Here is a 21,626-nt window from a genome sequence, read left to right as displayed (position 1 = left end):
GTTGACTCACTGGAAAAGACTCTGATGCTGGGAAAGGTTGGGGGTGGGAGGAGAAGGGGACGACAGAGAATGAGATGGCTGGATGGCATCACCCACTCTGTGGACATGAGTTTGAGTGATCTCTGGGAGTTGGTGATGGACAGGAAGGCCTGGCGTGCTCTGTTTCATGGGGTTGCAGAGAGTCGGACACGACTGAGTGACTGAACTGAACATCCCATTAAGAGACATTTGTATCATTGTTTTTTCTAATGTAAAAACATTGCATTATTTCTGAAATGCAGCAATTTTGCTTTCTTGTTTCAAAATAAGAAAGTGCACCATCTGCTTCAAAAGATACATAGCTTGTTTTATTTGAAAAAACTGACTAAATCAAAATTTGGTGCTGGAGCCTGGGGAAATGGATGTTACAATGGTTTCACAATTTTATTGTAAAAAATTTGTAAATCCCCATTATTACAAAATAAATGGCACCCAAATTGTCCAAATATTTAAGGTAAATGGAGAAGACGCATTTTCTCTGTGGTTATTTCTATATCTATGGAATTAGCCACACATAAACACAGTAGATTCCCAATTACATATGGATAGTTGTTCATTCTTCCATCATCAGGTATAAGCACATTTTAACACTAAGGTGGAAATTTCAGGAAAGCAAGTCCACTAACTATAAAATAAACACCACTGATGAAATTATATAAAAAGGGTATTTCCAATTTGTAAGCCCTTCCTTCTAACTACTACCCAATTACTCTTGGGATGAAGGCTGAAGAGGTTCACTATTTGTAACTGTGTATACACACAAGATAGCCTGAATATTCATATTTAATTTTTAGCTATATATGACAGAATTTGATGTCTTGTCACTGTAGTACAAAGTGACAATATTATCCTTAAATGTAGTTCTAATAGAGTGATGTTTCTTTTCTTAAAACATGAGTAAGGTAAATCTGAGAAAGAGTTCAGACAGCATTTAGCTGCATAAGTCTTCTCTTACAAAACATGAGAAAGAAAACCAATAATAATGAACCTGGCTAGGTATTTAGAGATTCACATTTCATATAAGGGCTTCCCTGTTCGCTCAGATGGTAAAGAATCTTCTTGTAATGCGTGAGACCTGGTTTAGATCCCTGGGTCAGGGAGATCCCTTGGAGAAGGAAATGGCTAACCACTCCAGTATTATATATTTCATATAAACATTTATCAAAAAATAAGAAAAAAGTAAGTGGAATAATATTCACCTGAATAAAGCATGAAATTACATTTTTGCTTAATTTACAAAGGAGAAAATTTATTTACTATATAGTGTTACAGTGTGTTAGTTGCACTGCTGTGTCCAACTCTGTGACCTGCATGGATTGTAGCCCTCCAGACTCCTCTGTCTATGGAATTCTCCAGGTAAGAATACTGGAGCAGGTAGCCATTTCCTTCTCCAGGGGACCTGCCTGACCCAGGGATTGAACCTGGGTCTCCTGCATCGCAGGCAGCAGTTTCTTTATCATCTGAGCCACCAGGGAAGCCCATTTAATGTACAGTTTGGTGATTTAAGAAAAGATAGAAAAAAAATGAGTGAGAAAAATTTAAGAGAACTAAAATGAAAATACGATAATACATATGGCTTTGTCTTGCTGAAGATTCTTATGATTCTCTCCAGGGAAACACTGATAATAAATTCATAAAGTACCATCTAATACCTAGAATCAATCTCATATAATGCATAAAAGGCAATAGTAAACTTATAATTTTAATATCTAAAAAATGACTCTTAATAGAAGTTACTGAGTAACATACTGAGTAAAATGTATATTCCAATCACATAGAATATATCCATATATTCACATACAATTAAATATAAGGAAGATATAAACAATAAGGCTCTCATTTTAATTTTCAAAATAAGAAAATTAAAAATATCTCTGTGCTCACTTATATGCAAAATAAAAAAATGACAAGTTTTATCATTACCTTTTATAGAGCAATGTTATGTTGCAAGTATTATATCTCAGCTCTGATCCTCCCAATATCCCACTTGAAATTATATCATTATCTTCATTTTAAAGATAAGAAAACAATTCAGAATAACTAAGAAACCTACTTAAAATTAAATGTCTGCTAAGTGATAGACCCCCATGGTCATGTATGGATGTGAGAGTTGGACTGTGAAGAAAGCTGAGCGCCGAAGAATTGATGCTTTTGAACTGTGGTGTTGGAGAAGACTCTTGAGAGTCCCTTGTACTTCAAGGAGATCCAACCAGTCCATTCTAAAGGAGATCAATCCTGGGTGTTCATTGGAAGGACTGATGCTAAAGCTGAAACTCCAATACTTTGGCCACCTCATGCGATGAACTGACTCACTGGAAAATACTCTGATGCTGGGAAGGATTGGGGGCGGGAGGAGGAGGGGACGACAGAGAATGAGATGGCTGGATGGCATCACCGACTCTGTAGACATGAGTTTGAGTGTACTCCGGGAGTTGGTGATGGACAGGGAGGCCTGGTGTGCTGTGATTCATGGGGTCGCGGAGAGTCGGACACGACTGAGTGACTGAATTGAACTGAACTGAACTGAATTGAAGTGATAGACCATTAATTTTAAACTATCTGTATCTAAACCCAAACTCCAACTTATTTTCTGTCCCTTTAAATAAATCCTTATAAATAAATTTAATCTTTGAACCTATAACTTCAGCTATGAGTCCATAGAGAATGTCACTATGTAATGATCATGTATCCTCATAGAGTTTCTAAAACATGGTGTTTGGGACAAGCCAATAATCTAAAAGCCTTGTAGTGCAAGGGTAGCATGTCTGACTCCAGATCAGAAGGTTGCATGTTCAAATCATGCCAGGGTCAAAGCATTATTTGGGGGGCTTCTGTGGTGGCTCAGACAGTAAAGAGTCTGCTTGTAATGCGGGAGACCCAAGTTTGATTCTTGGGTCAGGAAGATCCCCTGGAGAAGGAAATAGCAACCCACTCCAGTGGTTGCCTGGAAAATGCCTGCCTCTATTCTTGCCTGGAAAATGCCTGCCTCTATTCTTGCCTGGAAAATCCCATGGCCAGAAGAGCCTGGCAGGCTATAGTCCATGGGGTCGCAAAGAGTCGGACACTACTGAGTGGCCTCACTTCACTTAATAATCTAAAAGAAAATATTTGTGGAAGTGTTCCTGTTTGGAAATATTATTTGTTCTATTTTCCTTCGAAGAATTGTTTTGAAATGCATAGAAATTCACACTGATGAAGAACTGAAATTTGACTTATTTGTCAACTGTGGGTGGTAGTTGGAGGATGCTGGAACTTAATTCTATAACTTCCACACTAGAAGGGTAAAGAGATAGTCTTATTGTATTCTGAAAGAGATGGGAATCCCAGACCACCTGACCTGCCTCTTGAGAAACCTGTATGCAGGTCAGGAAGCAACAGTTAGAACTGGACATGGAACAACAGACTGGTTCCAAGTAGGAAAAGGTGTACGTCAAGGTTGTATATTGTCACCTTGCTTATTTAACTTATATGCAGAGTACATCATGAGGAACGCTGGGCTGGAAGAAGCACAAGCTGGAATCAAGATTGCTGGGAGAAATATCAATAACTTCAGATATGCAGATGACACTACCCTTATGGCAGAAAGTGAAGAGGAACTCAAAAGCCTCTTGATGAAAGTGAAAGAGGAGAGTGAAAAGGTTGGCTGGAAGCTCAACATTCAGAAAACAAAGATCATGGCATCTGGTCCCATCACTTCATGGGAAATGGATGGAAAAACAGTGGAAACAGAGACAGACTTTTTTTTTTTGGGCTCCAAAATCACTGTGGATGCTTATTGCAGCCATGAAATTAAAAGACGCTTGCTCCTTGGAAGGAAAGTTATGACCAACCTAGATAGTATATTAAAAAGCAGAGACATTACTTTGCCAACCAAGGTCCGTCTAGTCAAGGCAATGGTTTTTCCCGTGGTCATGTATGGATGTGAGAGTTGGACTGTGAAGAAAGCTGATCGCTGAAGAATCGATGCTTTTGAACTGTGGTGTTGGAGAAGACTCTTGAGAGTCCCTTATACTGCAAGTAGATCCAACCAGTCCATTCTAAAGGAGATCAATCCTGGGTGTTCATTGGAGGGACTGATGCTAAAGCTGAAACTGCAATACTTTGGCCACCTCATGTGACGAGTTGACTCACTGGAAAAGACTCTGATGCTGGGAGGGATTGGGGGTGGGAGGAGAAGGGGACGACTGAGAATGAGATGGCTGGATGGCATCACTGACTCTGTGGACATGAGTTTGAGTGTACTCCGGGAGTTGGTGATGGACAGGGAGGCCTGGCGTGCTGTGATTCATGGGGTCACAGAGAGTCGGACACGACTGAGCGACTGAACTGAACTGAACTGAGTGTTACTGAATTAGGTTATATGGACCTATATTCCCCCTGCTCAGGCCCTAGCCCAGCCAAGGTCCGCTGCCTCAGAGGGGAAAGTCCCTTTTACTTTTGGGTTCATGCATTTCTCCCCACCAAAAAAAAAAAAAAAAGGTGCAAACTTTATTCATTGGCCAAAGAATGGACAAGTGGGCACTTAGTTCACAGATTTGATTTTAAACATTGAGGACAATGAGGGGAAGAGTGTGGCTAATGACAGGAAGGCAATTACATTAGCTACAAGGGAAGGTACAGGGCTTTCTGGAAAGATGAGGTGCCACCCATGACTTAAAGATATATGTTGGTGAGTTTTGAACAAGAATATTGTGCCAACTCTGACCAAAAAAAAAAACCACAAACCTCATTACCTTCAACAAATTCAAAGTTAATGCTAGTTTTTAAAGACTTAAATAATTATTTTATGATATTACATTCTCTTTTCAGTTAGGTAAGATACTTCTTAAGTATTATAAGTCAATTATTAGAGATATAAAAATACAAATTTTCCAATTAAATTTGACCACTTCATGGATCATGGTCGTGGCAAAGGGGCTTGCATAATTCAATGAAGCTATGACCCATGCCTTGCAGGGCCACACAAGAAAGATGGGTCACAGTGATGCATTCTGACAAAACATGGTCCACTGGAGGAGGAAACATCTATTCTTGCTTCACTTACTATGCTAAAGCCCTTAACTGTGTGGATCACAACAAACTGTGGAAAATTCTTAAAGAGATGGGAGTACCAGACTAACTTATCTGTCGCCTAAGAAACCTGTATGACTCAGGTCAAAAAGCAACAGTTAGAACTGGACATGGAACAACAGCCTGGCTCAAAATTTGGAAAGGAGTACAACAAGGCTGCATATTGTCACCCTGCTTATTTAACTTATATGCAAAGTGCATCATGCAAAATGACAGGCTGGATGAATCAAAAGCTGGAAGCAAGACTGCTGGGAGAAATCCCAATGACCAGAGATGCAGATGATGCCACTTTAACAGCAGAAAGGGAAAAGGAACTAAAGAGACGCTTGATGAGGGTAAAAGAAGAGAGTGAGAAAACTGGCTTAAAATTGAACATTCAGAAAACGAAGATCACGGCATCTGGTCCCATCACTTCATGGCAAACAGATGGGGAAAATGGAAACAGTGACAGATTTTACTTTCTTTGGCTCCAGTGTCACTGTGGACAGTGACTGCAGCCATGAAATTAAAAGATGCTTGCTCCTTGGATGGAAAACTATGACAAACCCGACAGTATATTAAAAAGCAAAGACATTACTTTACCCACAAAAGTTCCTATAGTTAGAGCTATTTTTTTTTTTCAGTAGTCATGTATTGATGTGAGAGTTGGACCACAAAGAAAGCTGAGTGCTAAGGAATTGATGCTTTTAGACTGTGGTGCTGGTGACTCTAGAGAGTCCCTTGGACTGTAAGGATATCAAACTAGTTAATCCTAAAGGAAATCAACCCTGAATATTCATTGGAAAAACTGATGCTGAAGCAGAAGCTGCAATACTTTGGCTAGCTAATGCAAATAGCTGACTCACTGGAAAAGACCTTCATGCTGGCAGAGATTGAAGGCAAAATAAACAGGGGGTGGCAGAGGATGAGATGGTTAGATAGCATCACTGACTCAATGAAGATGAATTTGAGCAAATTCTGGGAGATTGGAGAGGACAGAGGAGCCGGACATGCTGCAGTCCATGGGGCTGCAAAGAGGCAGACAGGACTTAGCAACTGAACAATAATTATTATGTTTGAAGATAGTATCATCATTTGATATAGATTTCAGTGAGAGTTTATATGTTGAAATGATTTATAGCAACATTTGTAGAAGAAGGCTTTTAATACACTACTGTACACACTGGAATTCTCTGAAATAGGAAACTTCATTTTACCTAGAAAGCTCAGAGTGGTTAAGAGAGCTGTCGTGGCAGTTGGGTGGCAGAGCTGAGAACAGAGCCTGAATTTTTATATTTTGAAGAGACAGCTATTACAGACATATTGGCTCTGCTGAGAAGCTTCATATGCATGTGGTGTCGTGCTTAAATACACAAGGTTTCACAAGACAACCTTGTCATCCAATCATATCCCTTTCTCTATTTGTTGAATGTGGTGACATCAAATAGATCTTTGCAACCATTTTTAGAACATGTTTTATTCTGCTATAAGTTCAGTTCAGTTCAGTTCAGTCGCTCAGTCGTGTCTGACTCTTTGTGACCCCGTGAATCACAGCACGCCAGGCCTCCCTGTCCATCACCAACTCCCAGAGTTCACTCAAACTCACGCCCATTGAGTCGGTGATGCCATCCAGCCATCTCATTCTCTGTCGTCCCCTTCTCCTCCCTCCCCCAATCCCTCCCAGTATCAGAGTCTTTTCCAGTGAATCAACTCGTATCATGAGGTGGCCAAAGTATTGGAGTTTCAGCTTTAGCATCAGTCCTTCCAATGAACACCCAGGACTGATCTCCTTTAGAATGGACTGGTTGGATCTCCTTGCAGTCCAAGGGACTCTCAAGAGTCTTCTCCAGCACCACAGTTCAAAAGCATCAATTCTTTGGCGATCAGCTTTCTTCACAGTCCAACTCTCACATCCATACATGACCACAGGAAAAACCATAGCCTTGACTAGATGGACCTTTGTTGGCAAAGTAATGTCTCTGCTTTTTAATATACTATCTAGGTTGGTCATAACTTTCCTTCCAAGGAGCAAGCGTCTTTTAATTTCATGGCTGCAATCAGCATCTGCAGTGATTTTGGAGCCCCCAAAAATAAAGTCTGACACTGTTTCCACTGTTTTTCCATCTATTTCCCATGAAGTGATGGGACCAGATGCCATGATCTTAGTTCTCTGAATGTTGAGCTTCAAGCCAACCTTTTCACTCTCCTCTTTCACTTTCATCAAGAGGCTCTTTAGTTCCTTTTCACTTTCTGCCATAAGGGTGGTGTCATTCTGCTATAAAGATACCTGTAATTCCTCATGAAAATTGGAACTGAGATACATAAATAGGATAGAAAATCTACAGAACAATTTGAAAGCTTATACATTTATGTCCATTTGTATGGATATCACCTGTTGCCCTGTTGTTGATGTTCAGTTGCTAAATTGTGTCCGACTCTTTGCAAACCCATGGACTGCAGCATACCAGGCTTCCCTATCCTTCACTATCTCCCAGAATTTGCTCAGGTCCGTGGGATGATTATGCCATCCAACCATGTCATCCTGTTACCCTCTTCTCCTTTTGCCTTCAATCTCTCCCAGCATCAGGGTCTTTTCCAGTGAGTGAGTTTTTCACATCAGATGGCCAAAGTATTGGGGCTTCAGCTTCAGCATCAGTCCTCCCAATGAATATTCAGGGTTGATTCCCTTTATGATTGACTGGGTTGATGTCCTAAAATTCCCATACATAAGCTCTCTTTCTCCAAGCCAGGCTTTAGCAATACATGAACCATGAACTTCCAGATATTCAAGCTTGTTTTAGAAAAGGCAGAGGAACCAGAGATCAAATTGCCAATATCTGCTGGATCATCAAAAAAGCAAGAGAGTTCCAGAAAAACATCTATTTCTGCTTTATTCACTATTCGAAAGCCTTTGACTGTGTGGATCACAATAAACTGTGGAAAATTCTGATAGAGTTGGGAATACCAGACCATCTGACCTGCCTCTTGAGAAACCTGTATGCAGGTCAGAAAGCAACAGTTAGAACTGGACATGGAACAACAGACTGGTTCCAAATAGGAAAAGGAGTACGTCAAGGCTATATATTGTCACCCTGCTTATTTAACTTATATGCAGAGTACATCATGAGAAACGCTGGGCTGGAAGAAGCACAAGCTGGAATCAAGATTGCCGGGAGAAATATCAATAACCTCAGATACGCAGATGACACCACCGTTATGGCAGAAAGTGAAGAAGAACTAAAGAGCGTCTTGATGAAAGAGAAAGAGGAGAGTGAAAAGGTTGGCTTGAAGCTCAGCATTCAGAAAACTAAGATCATGGCATCTAGTCCCATCACTTCATGGGAAATATATGGGGAAACAGTGTCAGACTTTATTTTTTTGGGCTCCAAAATCACTGCAGATGCTGATTGCAGCCATGAAATTAAAAGACGCTTACTCCTTGGAAGGAAAGTTATGCTAGACAGTGTATTAAAAAGCAGAGACATTACTTTGTCAGCAAAGGTCCTTCTAGTCAAGTCTATGGTCTGTCCAGTGGTCTTGTATGGATGTGAAAGTTGGTCTATAAAGAAAGGTGAGCATTGAAGAATTGATGTTTTTGAACTGTGGTGTTGAAGAAGACTCTTGAGAGTGCCTTGGACTGCAAGGAGATCCAACCAGTCCATCCTAAAGGAGATCAGTCCTGGGTGTTCATTGGAAGGACTGATGGTGAAGCTGAAACTCCTGTACTTTGACCATCTGATGCAAAGAGCTGACTGATTTGAAAAGACCCTGATGCTGGGAAAGATCAAGGGCAGGAAGAGAAGGGGACGACAGAGGATGAGAAGGTTGGATGGCATAACTGACTCAATAGACATGGTGGACTCTGGGAGTTGGTGATGGACAGGGAGGCCTGGTGTGCCTGGTGTTCATGGGGTTGCAAAGAGTTGGCCATGACTGAGTGACTGAACTGAACTGAATCTCTCTTTGACATATTTATATAAACGATAGTCGGGATATGATTTGCCTACCTGTCTGTAATTCTTCTTTATTAAAAAGGATTACATTATCTAAAAATGGGAGCAGAAACAATCCAGAACTCTTCATGTCATCTCATGTGGCATGGATCAGATACAGAAGGGTCAGTGGAGATCTCACTGACCTGGCAGGTGCAATCAAAAAGAAACATTATTTTTTTCTTATAACTTCCGTAGATGAAATCACAGGCACATCTCATAACTTTTCTTATCACTTCTGAATTGTTCAATAATTAAAAAGTCACCCCCATGTAAAATGAATCTTGTCTCTCCATCCAGTGTTAAGTTCCCCCCTTCCCAACCAACTCAACAATGTGCTACTTGTTCTGGATGGAAAACCAATAGGGATACAGAGGAAATGGTCCATATCCACTTCTCTGGGTCTCCTCTGATCCACAGCACAGCTGTAGCTTATGACTTATCAGAGTTCAAGTTTAACAGAAAGGAGGGAAAAAGAAAAGGGATTTTCTTGAGTAGACTACATCTGTGTTTATTTTTGGTACTCACTACTTATGTGGGATGCACAATAGCTGGCCCTTTTCTGAGTTCCTCCAATATTCTCATGTGTGATCTATGTAGCAATTCTTTTAATGATGACATTTTTGCCTGTGCTTAGTTGCTCAGTCATGTCCACCTCTTTGCAACCCCATGGACTCTACAGCCTGCCAGGCTCCTCTCTCCATGGGAATTCTCCAGGCAAGAATACTGGAGTGTGTTGCCATGCCTTCCTCCAGGGGATCTTTGCAACCCAGGGATCAAACCAAGGTCTCCTGTCTTGCAGGTGGATTCTTTACCACCTGAGTCACCTGGGAAGGCCAAGAATACTGGAGTGGAAGGTTGCTTTTCATCTGATCTGCAGTGGTTGCCTCTTTCCACGCTGTACCAGATCCAGCTCATACTGGCTAGACAGCTGACTGTACCCATCTCTTCCCTATGCTGTGTTCCCCACCGTCATATTCACAGCTCGGAATTGGCCACAGTGGGATTATTTATATCACAGAAATTGGGAAACGCCACAGATTAGTGGTCCTTTTTCTTTTTCAAAGAATCAATTTACCAGCACATCACTGCAAGTGGTCCATTGGGATGGATTACTTTTTAAAATGACTCCAGGCTGATTCCCTTTTGTAAAATCCATGTCAGGTTACAAAAATCATACTCTCATTTCACCTTCTGTGAAAATACAGATTGTTCTTCCCAACATACCTCTTTCACTTGTCCTCACTCTTGCTGTCTCCTAACCCCTACTGCCTCGCTTACTCGCTTCTTCTCATTCATTTTCTCTTTTGCTTCTGCCAGGTAGAGTCAGCCTTTTTGTTTCCCCAGTGTGTGCTCCCATCAGGCTTCATTTGTGGCTCAGATGGTAAAGAATCCACCTACAACGAAGGAGATCCAGGTTTGATTCCTGAGTCAAGAAGATTTGCTGGAGAAGAGAATGGCAACCCACGCCATTATTCTTTCCTGGAGAATTCCATAGACATAGGAGTCGGGCAGGCTGAAGTCCATGGGATCGCAGAGTTGGACATGACTAAGGAACTTTCTTTCAGGAGTAGTAAGACCTCTTCCAGTGGTAAAGAAGACTCATCAGAATTTAGGGGCTCAGTGTCCCCAGCTTCATTAGAGTCTTCCTGAACATCTTCATCCCAATTTATAGAAATACATTCTTTCTTAACCAGTAACCTCACTTCAAGAGTAGATACCCTGCAAGACTGGGATTTTAACTTGCATTGTAATTCAGCCAGTCACTGGATAATGTTCTGCATTTGATTTCCAGCAACTTCAGCCCTGAAGCTACAGGAGATACTCCTTCCTTCAGAGTACACACAGTAGCTCTGAGTTCAGTTATGAGTGCTTGACCTGGGAACTGGCATTCCTGAGCTCATCCTTTTCTTTCACTGCAACATTAAGAACAACCAACCAAAGTCATTCTATTCATTCATTGTCCAAAAATGTTTGAAAATATCATATACAAAGTCACCTAGCTTTTACCTGGGATTGATCCAATGCAGGTATTTTGTATACCTCTGTAAATAGATCACACCATGGACTCTAAGTGCTCTCTTTAATATTGGAAATGAGGTCATCAGAGTCTTTATCTAATCAGACTAGACAGCCAATTCCAGAAACCCCAGAACCAATTCAGAAAACTCATCTTTAATATTATTTCCCTGGAGAAAAACTCTCAGTACCAAATTCTGTATGAGAAACTGGCTCAATGGACAATGAAACTGAGAAGTCCCACCATCTGCTGTGTGTGAGCCAGAGACTCAGGAAAGGCAGTGGTATAATTCAGTCCAAGTTAAAAGGCATGAGAACCAGGGGAGTTGATGGTGTAAGTCCAAGGGCAGGAGAAGAAGAGATTAGATGTCCCAGCTCAACAGTAAGGCAGAAAAAAGGACAAAATTCCTCCTTCCTCTTCTTTTTTCTCTATTTAGGCCTTCAGTGGATTGGATGATGACCACCTACACTAAGGAGGGCAATCTCTTTTACTGAGTCTACCAATTCAATTGCTAATCTCTTCTGGAAATACCTTCAAGGACATATCCAGAAATAATATTGAATCTAGATACGCCATGGCCAGTCAAAGTGACATATAAAATTAACCATCACAGTCAGTAAATATCAGATATGAGTAACTGCATGACCCAAACCACAGGGGATATAGGCATAGCTCATAGATAAATCTTCAATGAAGTCTTTATTAACAGGCTTGTCAGCTGCCTTCACATTGACTCAGAGTGGCTCACAGAATAATTAATGGTAGGAAAATCAGCCTTATATTCTCTTTGTATGTTTTATACATACAGTGTAGAAACTTTTTATGCAATAATGGCAGTACAAGGTGCTTAGAATTGTTCCCCTTCAAACACACATGTATTTATAGTAGAATTAGAAATATTAAAAAGCCACATAATTAAGCTGTTAAAGGCATAATTTCTGGTATTAGACAGAGCAAGATAGTAGCTAACATCTATACTATACTGTGGGCTTCCCTGGTGGCTCAGATGGTAAAGAATTCACTTACAATACATGAGACCCAGGTTTGATCCCTTGGTCAGGAAGATCCACTGGAGAAGGGAATGGCAACCCACTCCAGTATTCTTGCCTGGAGAATTCCATGGACAGAGGAGGTTGGCAGGCTACAGTCCAAGGGGTCACAAAGAGTCAGAAAGACTGAGTGACACACACACACACACACAGTACTTTAAGTCCCCTATATATAAATGAGTTCTGTTCTGAGAACACGTTCATAAGTCTAATTTGTTCTTAAGTCTAACAAAGTTAGCCTAGGTACCTAATTAACCCAATCAGCAATAAAGTACTTTACTGTATTAGGTTTGTAATACTTTTCACACAAATATTAATAATACATAAAAATAAACACAAAAAATAAAGAAACATTTTTAATCTTATAGCACAATACCTTGAAAAGTACAGTGAAAGTGAAGTTGCTCAGTCGTGTCCAACTTGTTGCGACCCCATGGACTGTAGCCCACCAGGCTCCTCCATCCATGGAATTTTCTAGGCAAGAGTGCTGGAGTGGGTTGCCATTTCCTTCTCCAGGGGAAAAGTACAGTAGTACACTAAAACCACTAGCATATAGGGACTGGCATTGAGTGAGTCTGCAAGAAGAGTTACTGACAAGAGGTGGGAGATGGTAGAGCTAAAGGATCGTCAGCAATGACAGACGGAGGGCAGGCTGCAATTTCATTCACACCTGACCCTGATGGCATTTATATTCACATCTTTAAGAGTTTCAAACTTGAAGTTATGTATGTAGCTTTGCGTGTATGTATGTATGTATAGTGATTGCTATATCCCAGACACAACCCTATGAAGAAGGTACTATTAATCTCCCTTTTTTTATTGATGAGGCAACTGATATATAATGGCAAATAATTCACTCCAAATTATGAGTGGGAGGGGTCATATTAATACATAGTGGCTAAGAACAGAACAAAAAGTACTTCAGCCAGTATCAGTTCAGTTCAGTTGCTCAGTAGTGTCCGACTCTTTGCGACCCCATGAATCACAGCACGCCAGGCCTCCCTGTCCATCACCAACTCCCGGAGTTCACTCAAACTCATGTCCATCGAGTCGGTGATGCCATCCAGCCATCTCATTCTCTGTCATCCCCTTCTCCTCCTGCCCCCAATCCTTCCCATCATCAGAGTCTTTTCCAGTGAGTCAACTTGTCGCATGAGGTGGCCAAAGTATTGGAGTTTCAGCTTCAGCATCAGTCCTTCCAATGAACACCCAGGACTGATCTCCTTTAGAATAAACTGGTTGGATCTCCTTGCAGTCCAAGGGACTCTCAAGAGTCTTCTCCAACACCACAGTTCAAAAGCATCAATTCTTCGGCGCTCAGCTTTCTTTATAGTCCAACTCGCACATTCATACATGACCACTGGAAAACCATAGCCTTGACTAGATGGACATTTGTTGGCAAAATAATGTCTCTGCTTTTTAATATACTATCAAGGTTGGTCATAACTTTCCTTCCAAGGAGCAAGTGTCTTTTAATTTCATGGCTGCAATCAGCATCTGCAGTGATTTTGGAGCCCAAAAACATAATGTCTGTCACTGTTTCCACTGTTTCCCCATCTATTTCCCATGAAGTGATGGGACCAGATGCCATGATCTTTGTTTTCTGAATGTTGAGCTTCAAGCCAACCTTTTCACTCTCCTCTTTCACTTTCATCAAGAGGCTTTTGAGTTCCTCTTCACTTTCTGCCATAAGAGGGTTTCATCTGCGTATCTGAGGTTATTGATATTTCTCCCGGCAATCCTGATTCCAGCTTGTGCTTCTTCCAGCCCAGGGTTCCTCATGATGTACTCTGCATATGTTAAATAAGCAGGGTGACAATATACAACCTTGACGTACTGCTTTTCCTATTTGGAACCAGTCTGTTGTTCCATATCCAGTTCTATCTCTTGCTTCCTGACCAGCATATAGGTTTCTCAAGAGGCAGGTCAGGTGGTCTGGGATTCCCATCTTTCAGAATTTTCCACAGTTGATTGTGATCCACACAGTCAAAGGCTTTGGCGTAGTCAATGAAGCAGAAATAGATGTTTTTCTGGAACTCTTTTGCTTTCTCCGTGGTCCAGTGGATGTTGGCAATTTGATCTCTGGTGCCTCTGCCTTTTCTAAAACCTGCTTGAACATCTGGAAGTTCACGGCTCACATATTGCTGAAGCCTGGCTTGGAGAATTTTGAGCATGACTTTACTAGTGTGTGAGATGAGTGCAATGGTGCGGTAGTTTGAACATTCTTTGGCATTGCCTTTCTTTGGGATTGGAATGAAAACTGACCTTTTCCAGTCCTGTGGCCACTGCTGAGTTTTCCAAATTTGCTGGCATATTGAGTGCAGCACTTTCACAGCATCATCTTTCAGAATTTGAAATAGATCAATTGGAATTCCATCACCTCCACTAGCTTTGTTCATAGTGATGCTTTCTAAGGCCCACTTGACTTCACATTCCAAGATGTCTAACTCTAGGGCATTGATCACACCATCGTGATTTTCTTGGTCGTGAAGATCTTTTTTGTACAGTTCTTCTGTGTATTCTTGCCGCCTCTTCTTAATATCTTCTGCTTCTGTTAGGTCCATACCATTTCTGTCCTTTATCGAGCCCATCTTTGCATGAAATGTTCCCTTGGTATCTCTAATTTTTTTGAAGAGATCTCTTGTCTTTCCTATTTTGTTATTTTCCTCTATTTCTTTGCAATGATCGCTGAGGAAGGCTTTCTTATCTCTCCTTGCTATTCTTTTGACCTCTGCATTCAGATGCTTATATCTTTCCTTTTCTCCTTTGCTTTTCGCTTCTCTTCTTTTCACAATTATTTGTAAGGCCTCCTCAGACAGCCATTTTGCTTTTTTGCATTTCTTTTCTATTTGGATGGTCTTGGTCCCTGTCTCCTGAACAATGTCACGGACCTCTGTCTATAGTTCTTCAGTCACTTTATCAGATCTAGTCCCTTAAATCTATTTCTCACTTCCACTGTATAATCATAAGGGATTTGATTTAGGTCATATCTGAATGGTCTAGTGGTTTTCCCTACTTTCTTCAGTTTAAGTCTGAATTTGACAATAAGGAGTGCATGATCTGAGCCACAGTCAGCTCCTGGTCTTGTTTTTGCTAACTGTATAGAGCTTCTCCATCTCAGCCAGCATTGTTGCCTTCAAATCCTAGTTCTGACATTAACTAGTTATATGTCTTGGGAAAGTTACTTGACTTTATTTTAAAATACAGGATACAAAATAGCACTTCTCTCATACCATGGATTATACAGAGAAAGAGATGATATCTACAACATGGTGAGTATGCAACAATTGTTTCCTTACATACCGGAGTTTAGGAAGAGATACATGATAATACACTAATCACATTTCTGGTCAGTTCAACTATAATTCACCACTTGGCGTTTTGTAACAGAATTCATGGATTATGGATTCCAAAGAGATCAGGTGTTGATTCTGTTTTTGGCTTGAATTCTTCCCTAGAAAATCTGCATATATGAAAACCAAGTGTGATTTGGAAAAGATTTAGAAGATGCAGTAATAAGACAAATGTGAATAAGATGATCACACCAATTTGTAACCAAATGTATAAAGAAATGCTCCCTTAAAGTTGTTTGTTATTTAAGGTCAATTCAAATATATTTTTTTCTTAAAATATGTTTTATTGCTCACAAAATTGAAATCTAATCCTTTTAATATCATAAATTCAAGTTTTTATTGAGTTAAAACACAGGCAAAAGAATTTTCAGTATTTGTGGTTTTCTCCTAGTATTTAGAAAAGAGATTTCTGATTAATTACAAGTGTCATCTCAGGCATCATGGCCAAAAATTGGGTCTTTTATTTAGGCTGTATTTATCTTTATTGTATTATTAGAGTTCAGCTGCGGAAATAAACTACATGACTCATGAAAACAAATATCATGTCATTTTAAATTAACATTTAGCTAGATTACAAATAAAAACTTGTCAAGTATTCTTATAGTAAAATATAGACAAACTATTTTGCACTTTATCGTCTTCTCTAGGAATAAGGCAAGCCTAAATATACTTCTGTCTAGCCCTTCTAAATTTTGCAACAAGCAATTTTTAAAAAATAATTATTTTGCTTTGATCATCTATGTATTCTAGAGACACAAACAAAAATAAAAGCTGTTTGGCCTTAAAATGCATACCAGCTATGGACACAGTTCTGGGGTTTGTAACTAGACAGATAGACTGAACAATTATCAGCCTGGAAAATCTCCAAGGAAATAAGTTTTTAACTTTCACAATGGTAATTTAGAAATTGGCTCACTTCTTGTGCCTGTACTGAATTGATATTGAATTCTGATTTACATTACTTTATTTTCATCACTAGTGACTGAGTTTTTAAGGACACAGAATATCTTCATGTTGAAAATTCAATGACAAACATGAATACCATTATCGTACACTGAGCATATTATTTAAATCTTGCCATATCTTATTAAAAAGCTCTTTCAAACAAAATAACTAAAGTTAAGAAAATTTAATATGATTTGGTAAAGGTTACAGAGATAATAGATTGCAGAAAATGCTATAAACCTCAGATCCATTTGATTACAAATTTCTAGTCTTTCACCTACCTTTTACTGACCAATGTATAGATTGCACTCAGCGTGTACATATTGAATAGATGAAAATATTCTTAAGTAAATGATAATCAAAACCATGCCTAAAAATATCCTGATGTGAAATAAAATCAATTTATTTTCACATAACCATGCAGTGCTGAGTTGCTCAGCTGTGTCCAACTCTTTGCCACTCCATGGACTGTAGCCCTCCAGGATCCTCTGTCCATGGGGATTCTCCAGGCAAGAATACTGGGGTGGATTGCATGTCCCTCCTCCAGGGGATCTTCCCAACACTGGGATCAAATCCAGGTCTTCCACATTGCAGGTGGATTCTTTACCATCTGAGCCACCAGGAAAGCCCATGACTACTGGAGCAGGTAACCTATACCTTCTCTAGGGTATCTTTCTGACCCAGAAATCGAACTGGCATCTCCTGCATTGCAAGTGGATTCTTTACCAGCTGAACTACCAGGGAAGCCCTTTAATATAGACAGCCAAGTAAAACACCTACTCAAGCATACATTAACACCTTTTTAATCAAAGCCTAAAATCATAGAAATAGTCTAAAAATCTAAATATGTATCAATATACTATGTATGCGTACAATTAAGAGTGAGTCTATTGTATATCTCTCAATTGTACTGAAGAAGAAAATAGTCTGAAACAGAGATTAATGTGCAGTGCATGTTACATGGCACTATGTGTTACAATGGCACTTAGGGGTGGACACTTTATAGCAAGATCTAGATTTGTTTCTCTGACAACTAAGAATTATTTAATGTGGGCCATTATTTATAAAACACATAAAATGTTAACACTGTTTTATATATCTTGATGATATCTTCTTTTCCTTTGAGTTTCTTCAGAGAAGGATTTATAGTTGGTCTATTTGCCAAAATGGGCACCAATTTCAAAAAAGCAGAAATTAATATCCAAACGGATTCAAATAACTTGGGATTCTTCCATGATGTATTTAACACTGTTCTTTGGTAAAACATTAAATGGCACATAATTATAATAAAAAATCTGCCTGTCCATGCAGGAGACACAGGAGGCATGGGTTCAACCCCTGGGTCAATAAGATCCCCTGGAGGAGGACATGGAAACCAACTCAAGTATATTTGCTCAGGGAATTCCATGGACAGAGGAGCCTGGCAGGCTACAGTCCATGGGGTCACAAAGAGTTGAACACGATCGAACATGCACACATGTAATTGTAATATTAAAGCATGGATATCATGTTTTATAGGTGGATACCAAAATTCCATGTGATACATCTTCTGTTGATTTTTTTTCTCATCTGAAACATGAAGTTGGCTCACATGAACCCTAAGCACTCTTTAAATTCATATTTTCATGATGTTATTGCCCTTATAATACACTCCTGGATCAAATAATATTAATTATCAGTTAAATATGTGGTTATCTTCCCACAGTATTTGGTGAAGAATGACAGACTAATTGCATCACTACCATTTTTCTGATCCTTTTATATTTCTCTTGTTTCTGTGGTACATTTGAAAACTGACAATATCCTTTAGCTCCATTCTTTTAAGATTTTACCCAGAAAAGAGTTTCAAAAAGAAAAAAGCTGAAAAAAAATTGTTTCTACATAGTAAATACTTACTTGCATTAGTCTATTTTTCCAACTGCTTTCCTTTCCTATCTACCACCCCACTCCTGCATACAGACAAAAGAAAAAGAGGAGGTTACTGCAGTGTTTTCTCTTTCATACTGCAAAATCCTGCAATTGTGGATCAAAATCTAACATTCTTTTCTTTTTCCTCTTTGATTCTTTTTACAAGTTTGAAGATGTTATTCCCTTCTTCTATTTTATTTTCTTAGCTGGAGCTAGTGAGCCATTATCTATATTGAATAATTAATCATCGTCAAACTGGTCTAATTCCCTTTTACTACCGCAACCTGTTAGTAATGTGACCTGGAGGAAACTTTCACTCCGTGTCAGCTTCCTCATCTGTAAGATACTAAGGTTAGACTCAATAATCCATTCCATTTCCAGAATAAAATTAAGACAAATTATAGTACAACTATAAAAATGTATTTAGTTAATAAATATTTATTGAATAACTATTGTGAGCTGGATGCATAGAAGATCAGCTAGTTCCTGATAGATATTAGATAATACCTTATAGATATCCTTTCAGAGTTCAGTTCATTGAAGAAGAGAGGAGCACAGAGCAATACTTAGAGTCGAATGGAATAGTATATAAATAATCCTAGAGCCCATTACAGTGAAGTGCTTAATAGATGTTAAGGATATAATAGTAAATGAGGTGTCTCAGCTCTGTCTGGAAAGATAAGGAAACTCTGAGCAAGGAAGACATGGAACAGCATTTTGGGAAAAGACCAGGGAGGTAACAAAGTAAAATGCATACTAAAGAGTGCTTACGTTTCCAGAGAGAGGACAGAAAAGAAATGGCCAATGAGACTAAACAAATAGGTTAAGCTAATATTGAAAATGACTTTGTAATCCTGCTAAGGTATATGAGCTTCCTAGGAAGTGAGAATTATTAAAGTTCTGAAAACAGGGGAATGATGTCATTCTTTTAGACTGCTTTTAGAAACAACTTTTAAATAATGTGAAAGTGATTTGGAGCATGAAACATCAAAGAAAATAATTTTCAATATTGGACACCTATAAAAATTTAATTATTATCTGATGCATATTACTTTGCAGATGGCTAAGGTAGAAGTACTGACCTTTAGTAGACAATGAGTATGACATTCAGAGCTTAGATTTCATCAGAATGAGGAATCACTGCATGTGAAATTTGATGATTAGATGTATTCTCTGAAGAGCAATAAATCTCAGAGCTCTGGACATTATGGGGGATTCTCAAGAAATGAGCTTCAGGGAATTTCTTACAGAAGATTTATTATATCAGCAGTCATTATGCAACCATTTCTTAAAACTAAATTTTTAACTTTAGAGCATGTTTGTTTCCCTTCCATTTTTAAAAATAATTTTCTTTGTACTTTCCAATGGAATCTCCATGCTTGTAGAATATTATGCACACGGGTATGGTATCCAATGTGATAACTACTAATAACATGTGACTACTGAGAATTTGAAATGTGGCTCTTGTGACTAAGAATTTGAAATTTTAATGTTATTTAATTGTAACTATACTAATAATTAAACTATGACTTTATTCCAGTCTCCTCAGTTTTCTTATACATCTGCTACTTATCTGTTCCAGGATTCAAAGATCAAACACTGCAGCTGGTCTTATTCTTTCTTGGTCTCCTCCAATCTATGACAGTTCTCCAATCTTATCTTTGATGACTTTGAAGCTTTGCAGAATAGTGATGGGTATTTTCTATACAGTCTGCCTCATGTTTTCTCATAATTACTTGAGGTTATGAATTTAGGGACGTATACTCTAGAGATGGTAAGCCCTACTTGTTGTATCTATCAAAGGGCATATGGTCTCAAAATGACTTGTTATGGATGACCTTCGCCTTGATTACTTGATTAAGGTAGTATCTGCTAGTTTTTGCCCTGTAAAGGTATTGTTTTTTCTCTTCTACTATCTATTCATTAAAAGTCATTATCATAGACCAGCCTCATTCTGAAGCACGGCATTAAACTATCTCTCTTAGAGGAAGAGGTAGCAGGAATTTGTGGCCATATATTAAAATCAGCAGAAAAATTAGTGATTGTTAGGGGAGATGCTTTGAATCTATGCCAGTATTCTCTTTCACTTTAATGCCAACTAATTTTAACATCCATCTATGTGTCTTGCCAGGAGAAGGAAATGGAAACCCACTCCTGTATTCTTGCCTGGAGAATCCCAGAGACGGGAAAGCCTGGTGGGCTGCCATCTATGGGGTCGCACAGAGTTGGACACGACTGAAGCAACTTATCAGCAGCAGCATGTATCTTGCCTTCTGTAATAATTAGTGCTTGCTTGTTTTACTTAACAAAAAATATTTTATAGGTTTTTGGGGGATTTCATTAGTGTATAATATTATTCAACTTTTATATATGAAATCATTTGCTTGCATAGCTAAATATCACTATAGGTTAAATAGCTGCCAGGCATAATAACAAGATTATGCCTAATTACCTAATTGTTTGTTGTTGCTGAGGTCTAATTACGCACAGTTCAGTTCAGTCGCTCAGTCGTGTCCGACTCTGCGATCCCATGAATCACAGCACGCTAGGCCTCCCTGTCCATCACCAACTCCCAGAGTTCACTCAAACTCATGTCCACAGAGTTGGTGATGCCATCCAGTCATCTCATTCTCTGTCGTCCCCTTCTCGCCCTGCCCCCAACCTTTCCCAGCATCAGAGTCTTTTCCAGTGAGTCAACTCACTGAGGTGGCCAAAATATTGGAGTTTCAGCTTTAGCATCAGTCCTTCCAATGAACACCCAGGATTGATCTCCTTTAGAATGGACTGGTTGGATCTCCTTGCAGTCCAAGTGACTCTCAAGAGTCTTCTCCAACACCACAGTTCAAAAGCATCAATTCTTTGGTGATCAGCTTTCTTCACAGTACAGCTCTCACATCCATACATGACCAGTGGAAAAACCATAGTCTTGACTAGACGGACCTTTGTTGGCAAAGTAATGTCTGCTTTTTAATATGCTATCTAGGTTGGTTATAACTTTCCTTCCAAGGAATAAGCGTCTTTTAATTTCATGGCTGCAATCAGAATCTACAGTGATTTTGGAGCCCAAAATATAAAGTCTGACACTGTTTCCACTGTTTCCCCATCTATTTATCAAGTACTTCCCTGGTAGCTCAGAGGTTAAAGGGTCTGCCTGCAATGCAGGAGACCAGGGTTGCACCCCTGGGTTGGGAAGATCCCCTGGAGAAGGAAATGGCAATCCACTCCAGTACTCTTGCCTGGAAAATCCCATGGACAGAGGAGCCTGGTAGGT

Source organism: Moschus berezovskii, chromosome 14 (genome assembly GCF_049115385.1).
Source record: "Moschus berezovskii isolate FMDL1 chromosome 14, NW_MosBer_1.0, whole genome shotgun sequence".
NCBI lineage: Eukaryota > Metazoa > Chordata > Mammalia > Artiodactyla > Moschidae > Moschus > Moschus berezovskii.
Note: the sequence above shows the minus strand (reverse complement) of the source record.